Raw genomic sequence first — 12,579 nt, 5'->3', positions numbered from 1 at the left:
TCAAAAGCACATGTGTGTACATGCGCGCACAGGGACGTGGTAGACTAGAGGGAGGTGCTGCGAATGCATCTAGTAAGTCTTCCTATATACGTAGTATGTCCTTTAGGTGGTGCCATTGTGTTTTTTTAAGATAAGATTGCACACTCAAAATGTAGGACAGTAACAGAAAGGATGTGGTGCTCAATACATCCTTATACCCTAAGTGACTCGGAAACATCTGAGTGTACAGAGCCATCCCCACGTACAGGATGTAATGTTGCTAGAGTAAATATAGAGCAGCTGGTGTCAACAATGAAGAAAGCAAAAGCTAAAAGAAGAATGGCAACTTGAAATAGCCAGGAATCCCTTTTTTTGAAAAAGCTTTCTGAGACATGGTTTGGCTTTTAAATGTTAATGACAGTCGGGAAGGAAAAGTGAACAAGTAGGGGGAAATATATATAGTTATTAGCAATGGGTGTGATCCATGGAGGTTGGATTTCAACTGTTAGGCAATGCTAAACCTATCCAAAAAGTAAAGTGACTGGATATGTCAGTTGGGTTCACATGACTCTTGGTTGATGATGAATCATGAGGAATCTTAGAAATATGCACAGAGAAATGTCTAGGGTGGGTCTCAAAGCAAAAGTGAAATATATTTTGTCCATATTTTGTTGCTAAGCAGGCAGGCAGTATTGCCTCGTAGCAGGGGCAGGGGAAGGACCTGGGAAAATGAGAGATCGAATGCCTGGTTTCATGGCCGTGACTGGCCAGTTGCTCACTGTGCTTTTTTTAATACGTATTTTAAACTCTGTGCTTCAGTTTGAAGCAGTGTTCTTGGGCTCAATGATTTGTTGTATTTTAGATGCTTTGAGATCATTGGATTAATGGGATCACATACATACAAAACATTGCTGCTGTTGTTTACATATTGTTTAGATTATGTTTTTGAAAAAATCAAGGCACCCTCTGTCTCATGTTTTCTCACTACATACAGGTCAGAAAAGCACAAAAGTACTGTATGTCTGAAACATTTCCAGCAGCTTCCCTGGACCTGCTTCCAAAGCTCATTGAAATCTTGTTAACAGAACACTCTACCTCCCTCTGATACCTCACACTGCAAAACAGCTTTGAAGGCCTAGACTGAATAATGAAGGAAACAAGGGCATCTGGGGTCCATTATTTACCCCATTTCATAAGGCGCTTCTACAAAGTCTGCTGCCTGCCTTTTCAGATCCATGACAGAAATAAATACAAAGCCTGGAAAGAGCGAGCAAGTCAGAGTTGTCTGCTGCCCTCTCCACTGCCCCCCTCCCCTTTTCTTCCTGTTTCACAGGACACATTTGTTTCAGCTACATGTAGTTCTCTTTCTGCCCAAGACACTTGTTCTTTCCCCTTCATAGATTGTTTATTCCAATGAACTCCTTTTTGCTTGGGAAGGTGTCTCAAGCACCTTTGAGTGTTTCTGAAGGAGACTGGTGTGAAGCCACTGAGAGATATTTTTTTTTATTTTATTTTATTTTTCTTGTCAAACTGACAAGAACTTGAAGACAAGAACTGTGATTATGGCAGAGTTAGGAAAACACATATGAAATGTCAGTCAAGTGATTCCCATCTCCGTGTGCTAATTCACAGGAGGGTATTTTAAAGTAATGGGAGTAATCAGAAATGTTAATGCATCTAAAAGGATGGAGCTGTCACAGAGAGAACAAGTTGTGGAAATTTGTGTAGATTCTAGAGGGCCTGAGCATTTTTAAGAGGGCTGGACTGAAGTACCTCTACATTTCTTGTGAAAATAAACCCTCTGCAAAGCTGGCTTTCCAGTGAAAACCTTCCAGAATGCTCAGTCAATACTAGAACACTTTCTCTAGGCAATTAGCATGGGTATTACAGGTAAAGTATCTGGGTAGCTACACAGTCACAGAGGAACTGTAAGTTGCAAGCAATTAATTTCACACATTTTTTCTATGATCTTTTTCTGACTAGATGATAATTCGTACTAATCTGTTAGCTGCCACAGTTTGATGTAGTTGTCTGTATCAATGTTTGCACCTGTGGCTTCTGTCCGCAAACTTTCAAGGGGTTATTGAAGGGGGGACAATTATCTGTGAGCTAAATCCTGCCCGTATTAAAGTCCTTTGCAAGAACTATCACTAAAGACCCATATATTTTTTAAATTTTTTTTTGTTGTGATTATTATTTAGCCAGGTAGGACATTGCCTTTATACTTTATACATTGCCTTTATAATTTCAACATTGAATTAATCGAACTGACAGTTCCAAATTAAGTTCATTGCTTAAGTAAATGAATGTCTGCAATTGATCTGAAATAGACTTTTTCTTTTGCTACAGTTGGGAAATGGCAACAAAAATGTTATTAATGTGTCAAAAGAGGGCTAGAACAGGATGAAAAAAATAGGAGAGCTTTGGATAAGTAGTTATTTAGTGAGCTCTTAAAACTAGTTCTGATAATAATTTTTTTGTCCTAAATGAGGTTTGAGGTCTAAAAAAGAAGCCTAGGCAGCGTGCATCCTGAATTCTGGGGCTGCTACAGCCTCTGCTGTTTAGTCCCAGCCATTCAAGTCATTTTCAAAACGAGATAAGGTTTGTGTTTCAGTCTCCCTGCTTATTGTTCAAGGAGTAAATGATCTTGTGTTCTTTAGGTTGGGATCAACTTTACCGGACCTTATGTGCCTGAAACATCATCCAGAATTAATCTCTGAGGTGCAGAGGCTGTTCCTGATTTCTTTTAAGTGCACAAAGCTGCTTCCTGGTTATATTTATAAAACTAATGGGTGATTTTTTCTTCCTCTCAGACCAAATGATAAATCTCAGGGTTCACCAGCATGTGTTTCACGGGCAGTTACCAACCTGTGATCATGTGCATATCATCTAAATAAGAGACAGAAAAATCTCCCAGAAACAGCATGAGTACCATTTATCTTTTTACTATAATAATTTTAGGTCTAGCCAACAAAGTATTTCACAGGATATATAGCTGACAGCCCACACCACCAACCTCTCCTGAATCACTGTGGTATTACATGTGCCATTCCTTTTTTTTTTTTTTTCCTTTCTTTCTTTTAGTATTAGGGAGCATGTTGCTTCACTACTAAAGTAACTACCAGACAAAATAATGAACAATTAAAAATAAGGGGGGGTGAGGGGGAAGCAAAGTGAAAATTTCTTTAATTCAACCATAACATCTCTTGGTTGTCTCTCAAGCCTCTGAGGTGCTACGTAAAGATTTACCTGTTTTCAGCAACATGCTCCCTACCAGTTGCTGTTTCTTTATAACAAGGCCCAAAGAGAACCCCCCAAAAAGGCAACACTTTCTGCACTCCCCATTCTGATGCCCAGATTTCTTGCTTAGACAAGAGAGGAGTGGAAGGTTTACCTAATAGCCATTTTTAATCAAAAGCTTTTTGTTGTACCTTTGCTACTATTTTGGAGGTATGCACAAGTGAAGGCTATTTGTGTGAGCAATGTGAGGTGGATTTGAGATACTGTTAGTCCATTTCTTGCCACAGGAGTTAGAAGAATGCCACAGGCTGCACAGGCAAAAAATGAGCACTTACAGGTTAGCAAGATTGTCTTGGGCAGGGTACAGGGACTATAATATTCTGTGTTCTGGTTGCAACCTCCTTTCATATTTCCTCATTTTCACCATACTTCTTATGGAGTAAGGAGGGTATTTGAGAACCAGTGACTGATTATAGGAAAAGCTCTGTGGAAATGCCAGGCATCATCCCCTTGATCAAAACCTGGTGGATAGCACACACAGTTAAATCAAGATGATGGTTGCAGTCTAGCTGTAATTACGTACTTCTTGCAGATCCGACTTCTCTACATACCTCCTTGGGTACAGACAGCACTTGCTTGTTAGGCAAACTGTGGTGGTGAACACTACATACACTTACATGCCTGGCAGACGTTACTGTGTTATTGCCTGATAACTGCAGTTGCTAGACTTTGAAACCAGTGAGTTAACTAACTCTCAAGGGAGCTAAGGGTATGTGGAATCCTGCTGTCTCACAGCCTTGGAGCTATTAAGCATACATGTGCTGTGTTCTGTATTAGCTTGGATTTCCCTGCAGCTCACAGCCTTGGTTTGCTCTTCATTGTGTAGTTCCTCTTACATCAGTTCCCTTCACTTCTTGTCCATTTAATCTCAGTTTCTGAAATAACTTGGCCTCTCTTGTTGGATTTCAGTACAGTCCTTGCTTCTTTCCTCATATTTGCTGTTGTCCTTGTCTGCTGTTCATGTGTTTGCTTCTTTCTGCTCTATTCATTTTAAATGAACTTTGTAGATTTGCAGTTTGAGTCAGCTTTCAGAAAAGAGAGTAATGGGCTACTGACCAAGACCCTGAAAGCTGCACAGTTTTAAGCTGTGTGAATAATTCCTTCTGATTAACTGTAGGGTGTAAAATGAATGAAGAACAGGTGCAGTCCTAAAATGTTATGACAATTATCTATCTTGCTTTGAGGTACTCAGGTAGAAATAGCAATACTATTGATTACTATGGTCAGAGAATAGTGCTAAGAAATCATCTCTTCTAAATCCCTGCTTTGGGAATTAACTTTCCCTGTGGTGTAGTTAAATAGTTCAACCTATTAGTTTTAATTTTCTTCCATGTTAAATGGAGGTAATACTAATTGCTCGGTTATCTCATGGAGTGTTGTGGAGACTAATTAGTACTTGGAGATGAAAAAGTGTTTGAACACCACAGGGACTAAGAGAGGAAACAGTGAAATTGGTTGAATTCATCCCAAAATGATGGCTCTATCACATTTACCACAAGATTTCCTGTGTCCTTTCCTGTTGGGAAACACTTGACTTGTCAGTTTGCTTACAAATCTCAGTACACACAAATACAGATGTATAGACTGGTGGGGGGAGAGCTGGGGGAGAACTCAGTGGAATGGGCAGAAGAAGAAGAGTTTACTCATCTGTCAAATTAGTTATACCCAGCATGGTCTGAAATGTTGCACATCCTCTAAAGTACTCCAGGTCTTGCACAGATGTGTAACCAGCACACCTGATTTGGCCCTGCCATGATGATATATGGTTTTGTAAAAAGCAAACAAACAAAAAAAACCCCACAAAAAAACCCCCTACAACAATGACACAAGCTGTTACTGGAGCCACTTTGAAACTTTCTCTTGTCCTTCTCCTTCGTGATGTGCCTGCCCCTTCCCTTTTATCTCAGCTTTCTATACCTTTCCTAACTGCACATACATTACCCTGTCTTCACAGTTTCCCTGCCCTCTTCTTCATCCTCATTCTAGCACTTTCACTTACAAGCTACAGGTTTATCTTGTGACTCCAATCATCCTACATGTACCTAGGCCTCTCTCCTGTTCTCCTGGCAGAGTCATATAGTAGGATGCATTCATCATGCAGCCCCTAATCTGCTGTTTGCCTGGTGGTTCAGGCTTGCCAAGATAGCATCTGATTATTGCAGACTTTGAGATATTGGATGCACGATTAGCTAGATGGCTGAATGATTAATGAACCAGGCTCACAACCACATCTTGTTAAGACTGAGTTTATCAAATCCATAAGGGAGTTGCTCAAATCCACTATTGTGGATCATTTTTCCTTCCTTAAAAAAAACCCAAAACCCCAAAAAACCTGAACCACCACCAACCCTCTCTCCTTGTTGCTAAAATATTTACTACTTTGTCATTTTGTACCTGCTGTCCTGTATTATCTTAATCTGTTTTAATGGCCAATTTTACCATAGTGGCTGTGTGCCCCCCTTGAATTGTTGTGATTTTCTTTTGCTCATCTTTACCACAGAAAGACCTACAATATCTTGTTCTAGTTACAGTCATTTCCACTTCCCTTTCAAATCTTCTCAGGCCTATTTCTTTGCTTTCCCTTTTGCTGTGGTCTCCCTCTTCTCTTTCTACCCTCCCTCTCTTGCCTGTCATGGCTCAGAGCTGTCTTGTCCCTTCTTTGTAAAATTTCTCTTTTTCTTAGTATTGCCTTGGAACCGATACCTTTTCCAATTTTTTCCTCCCATTTAATTACTTGCCAGTAATCTCCACAGGTTTTTTTCTCTTAAGTTCCTGCAGTGTGATGTGTCTTTTATTCTGTAATAATAATTTATTCTCTTGCTCATGTAAGTGGTTCTAGTAAATGTCATCTCCACAGCCTGCAAAATCCTGATGCAAAGAACTGATTTTGCAACATGTATCCACATATAAAGTGACTATGTACATCATTTGCAGGTCCTGGCCTGTATAATATTGTTAAATATATGGGTCTAGGCATAGCCGAACACCTGCCCATCAGCTATGATTCCTGTGAGAATTTAGTAATGGTTTGAATTCATCATATGTGAAAGTGCCCTTTAGTTCTAAGGTCTTCATCCTGGTTGTCAGTGCTTAAGGTAACATACACCTACATGTGTGAAAGGAACCATAAACTCAACTGCGTTGCCATCATACACCTTTTATCTTCCTCAATGTGTTTATATAAAGATGGTGTGCACAATAAATATAGAATAATTACAGACCAGAAATAATGAGAGCACCAACTCACACAGGTCAGAGTCCCTGTAAATCCACAGAGTAATCATGTAGGTGCTCAGCAGTATGAGGAAGATTGTGCAAAGCAGCTCAATATCGTAATGTGAAACAATACCTGTATGTGCAAGCTGTGAAGTGTTACAAATAATTGTATTATAGCTAACAGCAGTTACCTGCAGGGAGTAGGAATCTTGTGTCCATAATGAGTTTAAGCAGGTATGTGTAGTAAGCAGGTGTTTTCCTATAGGCACATCTCACATGCAAGCATGTGTTACTAGATGTACCACAGATCTGACATTCTTCTTAGTGAACTTGAGAGAAGAATGAGGTGGAAAAGGGAGGGGGAGCAGAAACCAATCAAAGAAAGCAATACATTTTATCAATCATATTTGATGCTATTCTTTCTCTTTCTTTCATCACTTTGATCTCTCAAATAAAACTGATACTTTGGCCACTTTCCAAACTCTTAGCTTTGCAGTCTGAGAGGGCTCTGGGTTAGCTGCTGAGGGTATGTGTTTGCAATTATGCATTTGAAAGTATTTTCCCCTCCGCTGAGATAACATTCTTTTTGTGTTACCACACACTTCTGCTGTCTCGTTTTTCTTCTCCCATGGCATTGTAGGCTGAAAGGCCTCACTGCATTCCCCCTCCTCCCCCGATCTTTGCAACTGATATCTGAATAAAATACTTTACTCTGCTGGTATTTAACCTGCTGAGCCTTTCACTTTCTAGCTGTGAAACAGACAAAAAGGGTATCGTGCAGAAACATCCTGGCAGTTTCATTTCTTAACATGCCTCCAAGGTAAGGCGAGATTGAACAGGGGTGGGAAAATTTATACTGATGTTAAGGATCTTCAGCAGTTTATTTATAGATGAACATTCACTGAGAACAGCTTTAAATTTAATTTTCCAACCAGTATTTTTCCATACAAGAGAACAAATTTGAAAGCTCTTTATTGTTTATCTGGCTGTAGTTCAGTGGACAAAGTTTATAGGAAGAATGATCTGTCTTTCATAGGATAGATAGATTTATTTTTTTAACTGATAAATTTTGGCTTCACGGTAATGAATATATGGAATTATGTCACCTACTAGCATAAGAAGATAGGCTTTTTTGTATTCCCTGACAAACAGCCAAGTTTCTTGAGTTGAATGGCAAATTTCTATGTGACCCTATCAGACCTTTACACTGCAACCTGTTCTACCACACTTCATTTGTCTGACCTTGGATTGTGGTCCAAGAAGGAAATGTTATTTCTTAAAAAAAAAAAAACCATATTGCATTCAGCATCAACAAGAAACATTCTACAAGTGTAATTTAAACCTTATATATGCAGTACTGGACTCGCTAGACTTAAGGTGATTGGGGTTAATAAGAATTTGAACACCTACTATCTTAGGTGTGATATTTTTTTTCATGCTAAGGCTCTGTGAAAATTAAACATGTGGCATCCAATCCTATGGTAATCATTTCCTCTTACTGACTTTGAAAGTTGATTATACATACTCTCTGCCTTTCATACATGTGTGTGTACTTGCAGCTACACGCACCTGCACATGGGGTTTTAAAAGACTAGCTGCTGCAGTGAGAGACATGTCCTGTTTGTTTCTGTCTCACTAAAAGGAATCCTGTAGGATGGTGCTCAGGGAGCGGAATTGTTCCAGGTGCTTAGCACTGAAACACCTGAGCATTTCCTGGTTAGGTTAAACTTGAAACCATTTGAAAATCTCTTTAGTTTTCAATAGGAAGCAAGGAAGGTTTCTGCAGGCCTGCAGGTACCTGGGGCAGGATATAGACTTCTCCATTCTTTTATTTTGTGAAGAACTGGGGAGGGGGGCTTAAAGTACTGGGTGAAATAGAGCTACTTTTCCAAATGAAGTTCCCGGCTAAATATCCCTGGTGTTAATGGTGATGTATATCCTGACTGAAGGCAGGATTCTATAAAACTAAGACCTGATGTCAAAACCTTATGTTAATGATTCCCAAGCTTGTTTTTTGATCGTGATCAATTCTTAACGTTTTTCAGATATCCACATATACTCTCACATCAAACTTTACACTGAAATGTTATAAAGGAAACTTAAATCTTGTTGGTTTAATGCAGGTCTGCAGACCAGCTTGGCATAAGGACTGTTCATGTAATAGTCTTCATGACTTGGACTCAAAGCCAGTGATTTAGGGTGGAAAAATCCAGAAATAAAATTCTAAATAAATAGCAAAGTTAAATCTGAAATATTTATAGGACATGGAAATGGCAGTTAAGTAAAGCATAAACTTTCTGTTTGTCACCTTTCTTCTACTGTTTTCACCCAAGTTGTGTCATGCTTCATCGCTACTAACATCTTAGAATTCTTACTTAGTGGAGTAAGAAGAATCTCTCTCTAGTCAAAAGGGCAGTTCAGAGAACTAAGGATGGGCTGACTGGGGACTTGGTGCCTGATCATTCTGGGATGCAGAGTATGTTCAGCAGCCGGGGACACTCAGGAATGTATCCTGTTTCTACTGAAGTCCAGAGCTGGTTGTCTTAGTTGCCTTAAGGAAAGCACAAGTAGCTGAAAGGGCATTGACAGTGCTGAGTACTTGGCAACATCTGATCTTAAAAAGTAAGCTTTTTTGTGGACAGTGTCTTCCATGTCTCTCAGTCTTGGATGAAAATGCAATACTGGATGAGTAAATAGCTCTGCAAGTACCAGCCATTTTGAATTCACATTTCAGAGGGCTGGTCAGTCACATTTGCTTCAAGGCCTAGACTTACTTGGCTGTAAATTGGTGTAGTCAAGGGAGTTACTCTGATTTACATGAATGAAGGATCTCTCCTTTAGCATGAACCTGCAGCCTATTTCCACTTGATCTCGACACTGCTGCAGTTGCATTTACGGTATGCCACATGATAAAGGACACGATGCTGGGTATCACTGAGCCTCCCCTCCCCTTGTTTCTGACTAATGTCTTTTCAGTGTGGGAGCAGAATCCTGATACGCGTGACACAAGCAGAGTACGTGGGAATTAGTTCCATTAAAGCCATGCCATATGGCTCGCAGGGTGCTCTATGATACCACTATGCTGCTTGACAGTCTTTCCCTATGGATGGGATCAGCACATATTCCCTGATTTGCACTCTTTTTTAGCGTATCAAACAGGAGCAGACTTTTAATTAAAAATGACATCATCACACTGCTGCTAGCTCGTTGCAGGCAGTCCACATATTAATGCTGCTTGTTTCAGTTTTCAATGATCCTATTATGAATTGTAACCTCATTACACAAACCTTGCTATACAGCGGAATTTCAAATGGGGTTTTGTGGTTTTTAGAACTTAAACAGCTAGAATAAGCACAAAGGCAGTTGCGGTCAGGCAGCTTCCTCTCTTACCACAGCAGTTGTGGAGATGCCTTTCCAGTGACCACTGTTTCTACAATGAGTCAGTTTCATTTTTAACAATCTGACTCAGTTCTCTTCAAAGGGGGCAGCATGTTATTTCTGCATGATTTTTGTGTGCATGACTCTGTACAAAGGGGTCAGTGCCAACTTAACCCTTTGGGATCTAGGCTCCTGAAGCAGCCTGGATTCTCCTGGCTGCGGGGAGGTGTGCTCCTTACTGCAGAACTTGGTCTGCTGGGTGTACATCTGTTTTGCCAAAAATGCCCTGTGTTTTCAGCCATCAGAAAACATGGTGTTAAGCACAGCTACTTCCACCAGTAAGCCAACACTCTAGGTGAGCACCACTGCACCCTGCAGCCCTTGCCAGAAGCTCTTGCAAGGAAATTGAGGTTAAACCGTTGCCTTTTGGAAATGAAAGCATGAAATAAAAGTGCATAGATCCTTCAAAAAAGGGGTGGGGCTGTGGGGGTGTGTGTAAATAGGTTAGCCAGTGGCAAGAAGGAGTCCAGTTGTTTTTGTGCATGGTGCACTATGAATCTGCAAACCCCCACGAATAACTGCCAGTCACCTTCTAGAATCAATAATTAAGTAAATAAGAGTTTATGGAAGTTCAAGTTTTCCCTGGTGTTCAGCTGCAAGCTCTTAAATCTCATTATGTAAATTTTACAAAAAAGGAATGCAGCAATTTTCAACTTTAATGAAATATAAGAATGTCTTTTTCATTTTGTATGACTCAGTTTCATTTTGAAGTTTCTGAGCGTCTCTTAAGGTTATGGAGTGGTCAAGCGAAGCGGAACAGGGTTTTTGAAATCAGGAAGCCTGGGCGCTGTTTCATTCAGAAAAAAAAAGGAGAGAGCGAGAGAGGGAGGGAGGAAAAAAAGCCCTATTCCTGTGTTTGATTGAAAAATAAAACTGCTGCTCTCAGTGAACCTTTGAAGTCCCCCAGCCCAGTAATTGTTTCACGACATTTGCAGCTTGAGGCAGCAAGAATGTTTGTGGTTGTTTTAAAGGCATCTGAGTGTGGATTCCATATGGTTTATTTTTATTTTGGTTTTTTCTAATTTTTTTCTTCCCCACTTGGAGCCTCAAGTTCTTGTTCATTGCCTGATACCCTGTCCCAGCCTACTCTATTTCTGCATGAACTGTCTGTGAAAGAACTGAGTGAATACATTGTAGCCCAAAGATTCAAGCGTGCTTAATTCAGACAAAATCTGTGAATGCCTGTTGAGGCAATAGTTGATTTTAGCCATGCTTTATCGATACTATATTTGGAGTGTGGCTTACTAAACAGCGTACAGTTTGCTTTCCTGAACAAAAGACCTCTTCATATGACCTATACTTAGAGCATGATACTCCAAATGCTTACTATAGAGCATAGTGCTTACTGTCATGCTTTCAATAGGTAGTTTGCAGTAGGCCTGATAGTAAGCCATTGGAGTCAAATAAAGGGCCTGATTCACCACTGTGTTCCTCTGGTCTTAGAGCAGTGAAACTGTTTTGTTCAGTGGAACAAGCTGAATCAGATCCAAAAATTCTGAGATTATGTACTATAGAAATCAAAGAAATCTAAACTCAATTTAAGACATATAGACTTGGAAGTGTCAAGCATAGTTGCAACTCCCCCTCATATCCCCCGCCCCCCCTGCAAAAGACTGCCCATTATATATAGTATAATAGGTAACACTATATGCGTTGATTATGTCTATTGATAGGGTCCAGTCATGAGTTTGTTTATAAATGACTGTTTGCAAGTAGTCTTTTTTACTTTGCAAGGCAAAACGCAGGAGTAAATTATAATCAAGTGCAGAGTTTTTAGCTTGGGTGGCTGTTGTCTCTGATAACAGTGGGACTTGTTCATTTGTAATGAGGAGAGGTTATACTGAAGACCAACATTAACCTTTTAGTCTAGCGTGGAACCAGTTGAAGCGAGAGAGGAATTGAACCTAGTCTGTTCTGAAGATGGAGTCAAACTAGAGGGCACTACAGGCTTCATCCAGAGTAGTCCTTCACTTCCTTGAAGTGACTAAATGACTTCCAGCTCTGAGAGTCTGATCCGCTTCTCTGTGCAGTTAGTGTTCTCAGTGGGGTGATACCAGCCCACGGGGCCTGACAGCAGTTAGTACCCAGGCTTCAATGCGAGAGAACTGCAGATGAAGGCAATGTCTGTGTTAGCATGTAGTGCAGCATGACAGACACAGATCTACAGAGCAAAATGGCTGGTGCTGAGGACCAAGCTGTCCACATTGCACGTTTTGACGTTGGACTGACTATGGGTGGGAGCAGTTTTGTGGGCTGAATGTCCACTATTGGTTGGAAAGTGTTAGTGCCCTTCCAGTTTTGTTTTGGCTGAAAGGAAGGGAATCTTTGCTCTTAGTCCGATGTGTGATGGGAATTGACATATAGTAAACGGGAACATTTGAAGGAGGAGGTTCCTTCAAAAGCATTACTCCAACTTGAACACTAACGCACATACACTTGAAAAAGCTGAAGCAAGTAATTTTTATTAATAACATTTTTACCCTATATATTCTTTAATGGAGCAATTTGGGTGAATAAAGGATGTGCATTTTTTTAAGGCGGAGGAAGGTGTCACAGAGCTTATGTCTACTAGGAAATAGCACAGCACCAGTCAGTATTCCTGTTCTTCTGTGGTGTAACATTGTTGGAATGACCCCTAGCATGGTT

Source organism: Falco biarmicus, chromosome 10 (genome assembly GCF_023638135.1).
Source record: "Falco biarmicus isolate bFalBia1 chromosome 10, bFalBia1.pri, whole genome shotgun sequence".
Classification (NCBI taxonomy): domain Eukaryota; kingdom Metazoa; phylum Chordata; class Aves; order Falconiformes; family Falconidae; genus Falco; species Falco biarmicus.
This window is presented reverse-complemented; position numbering follows the sequence as displayed.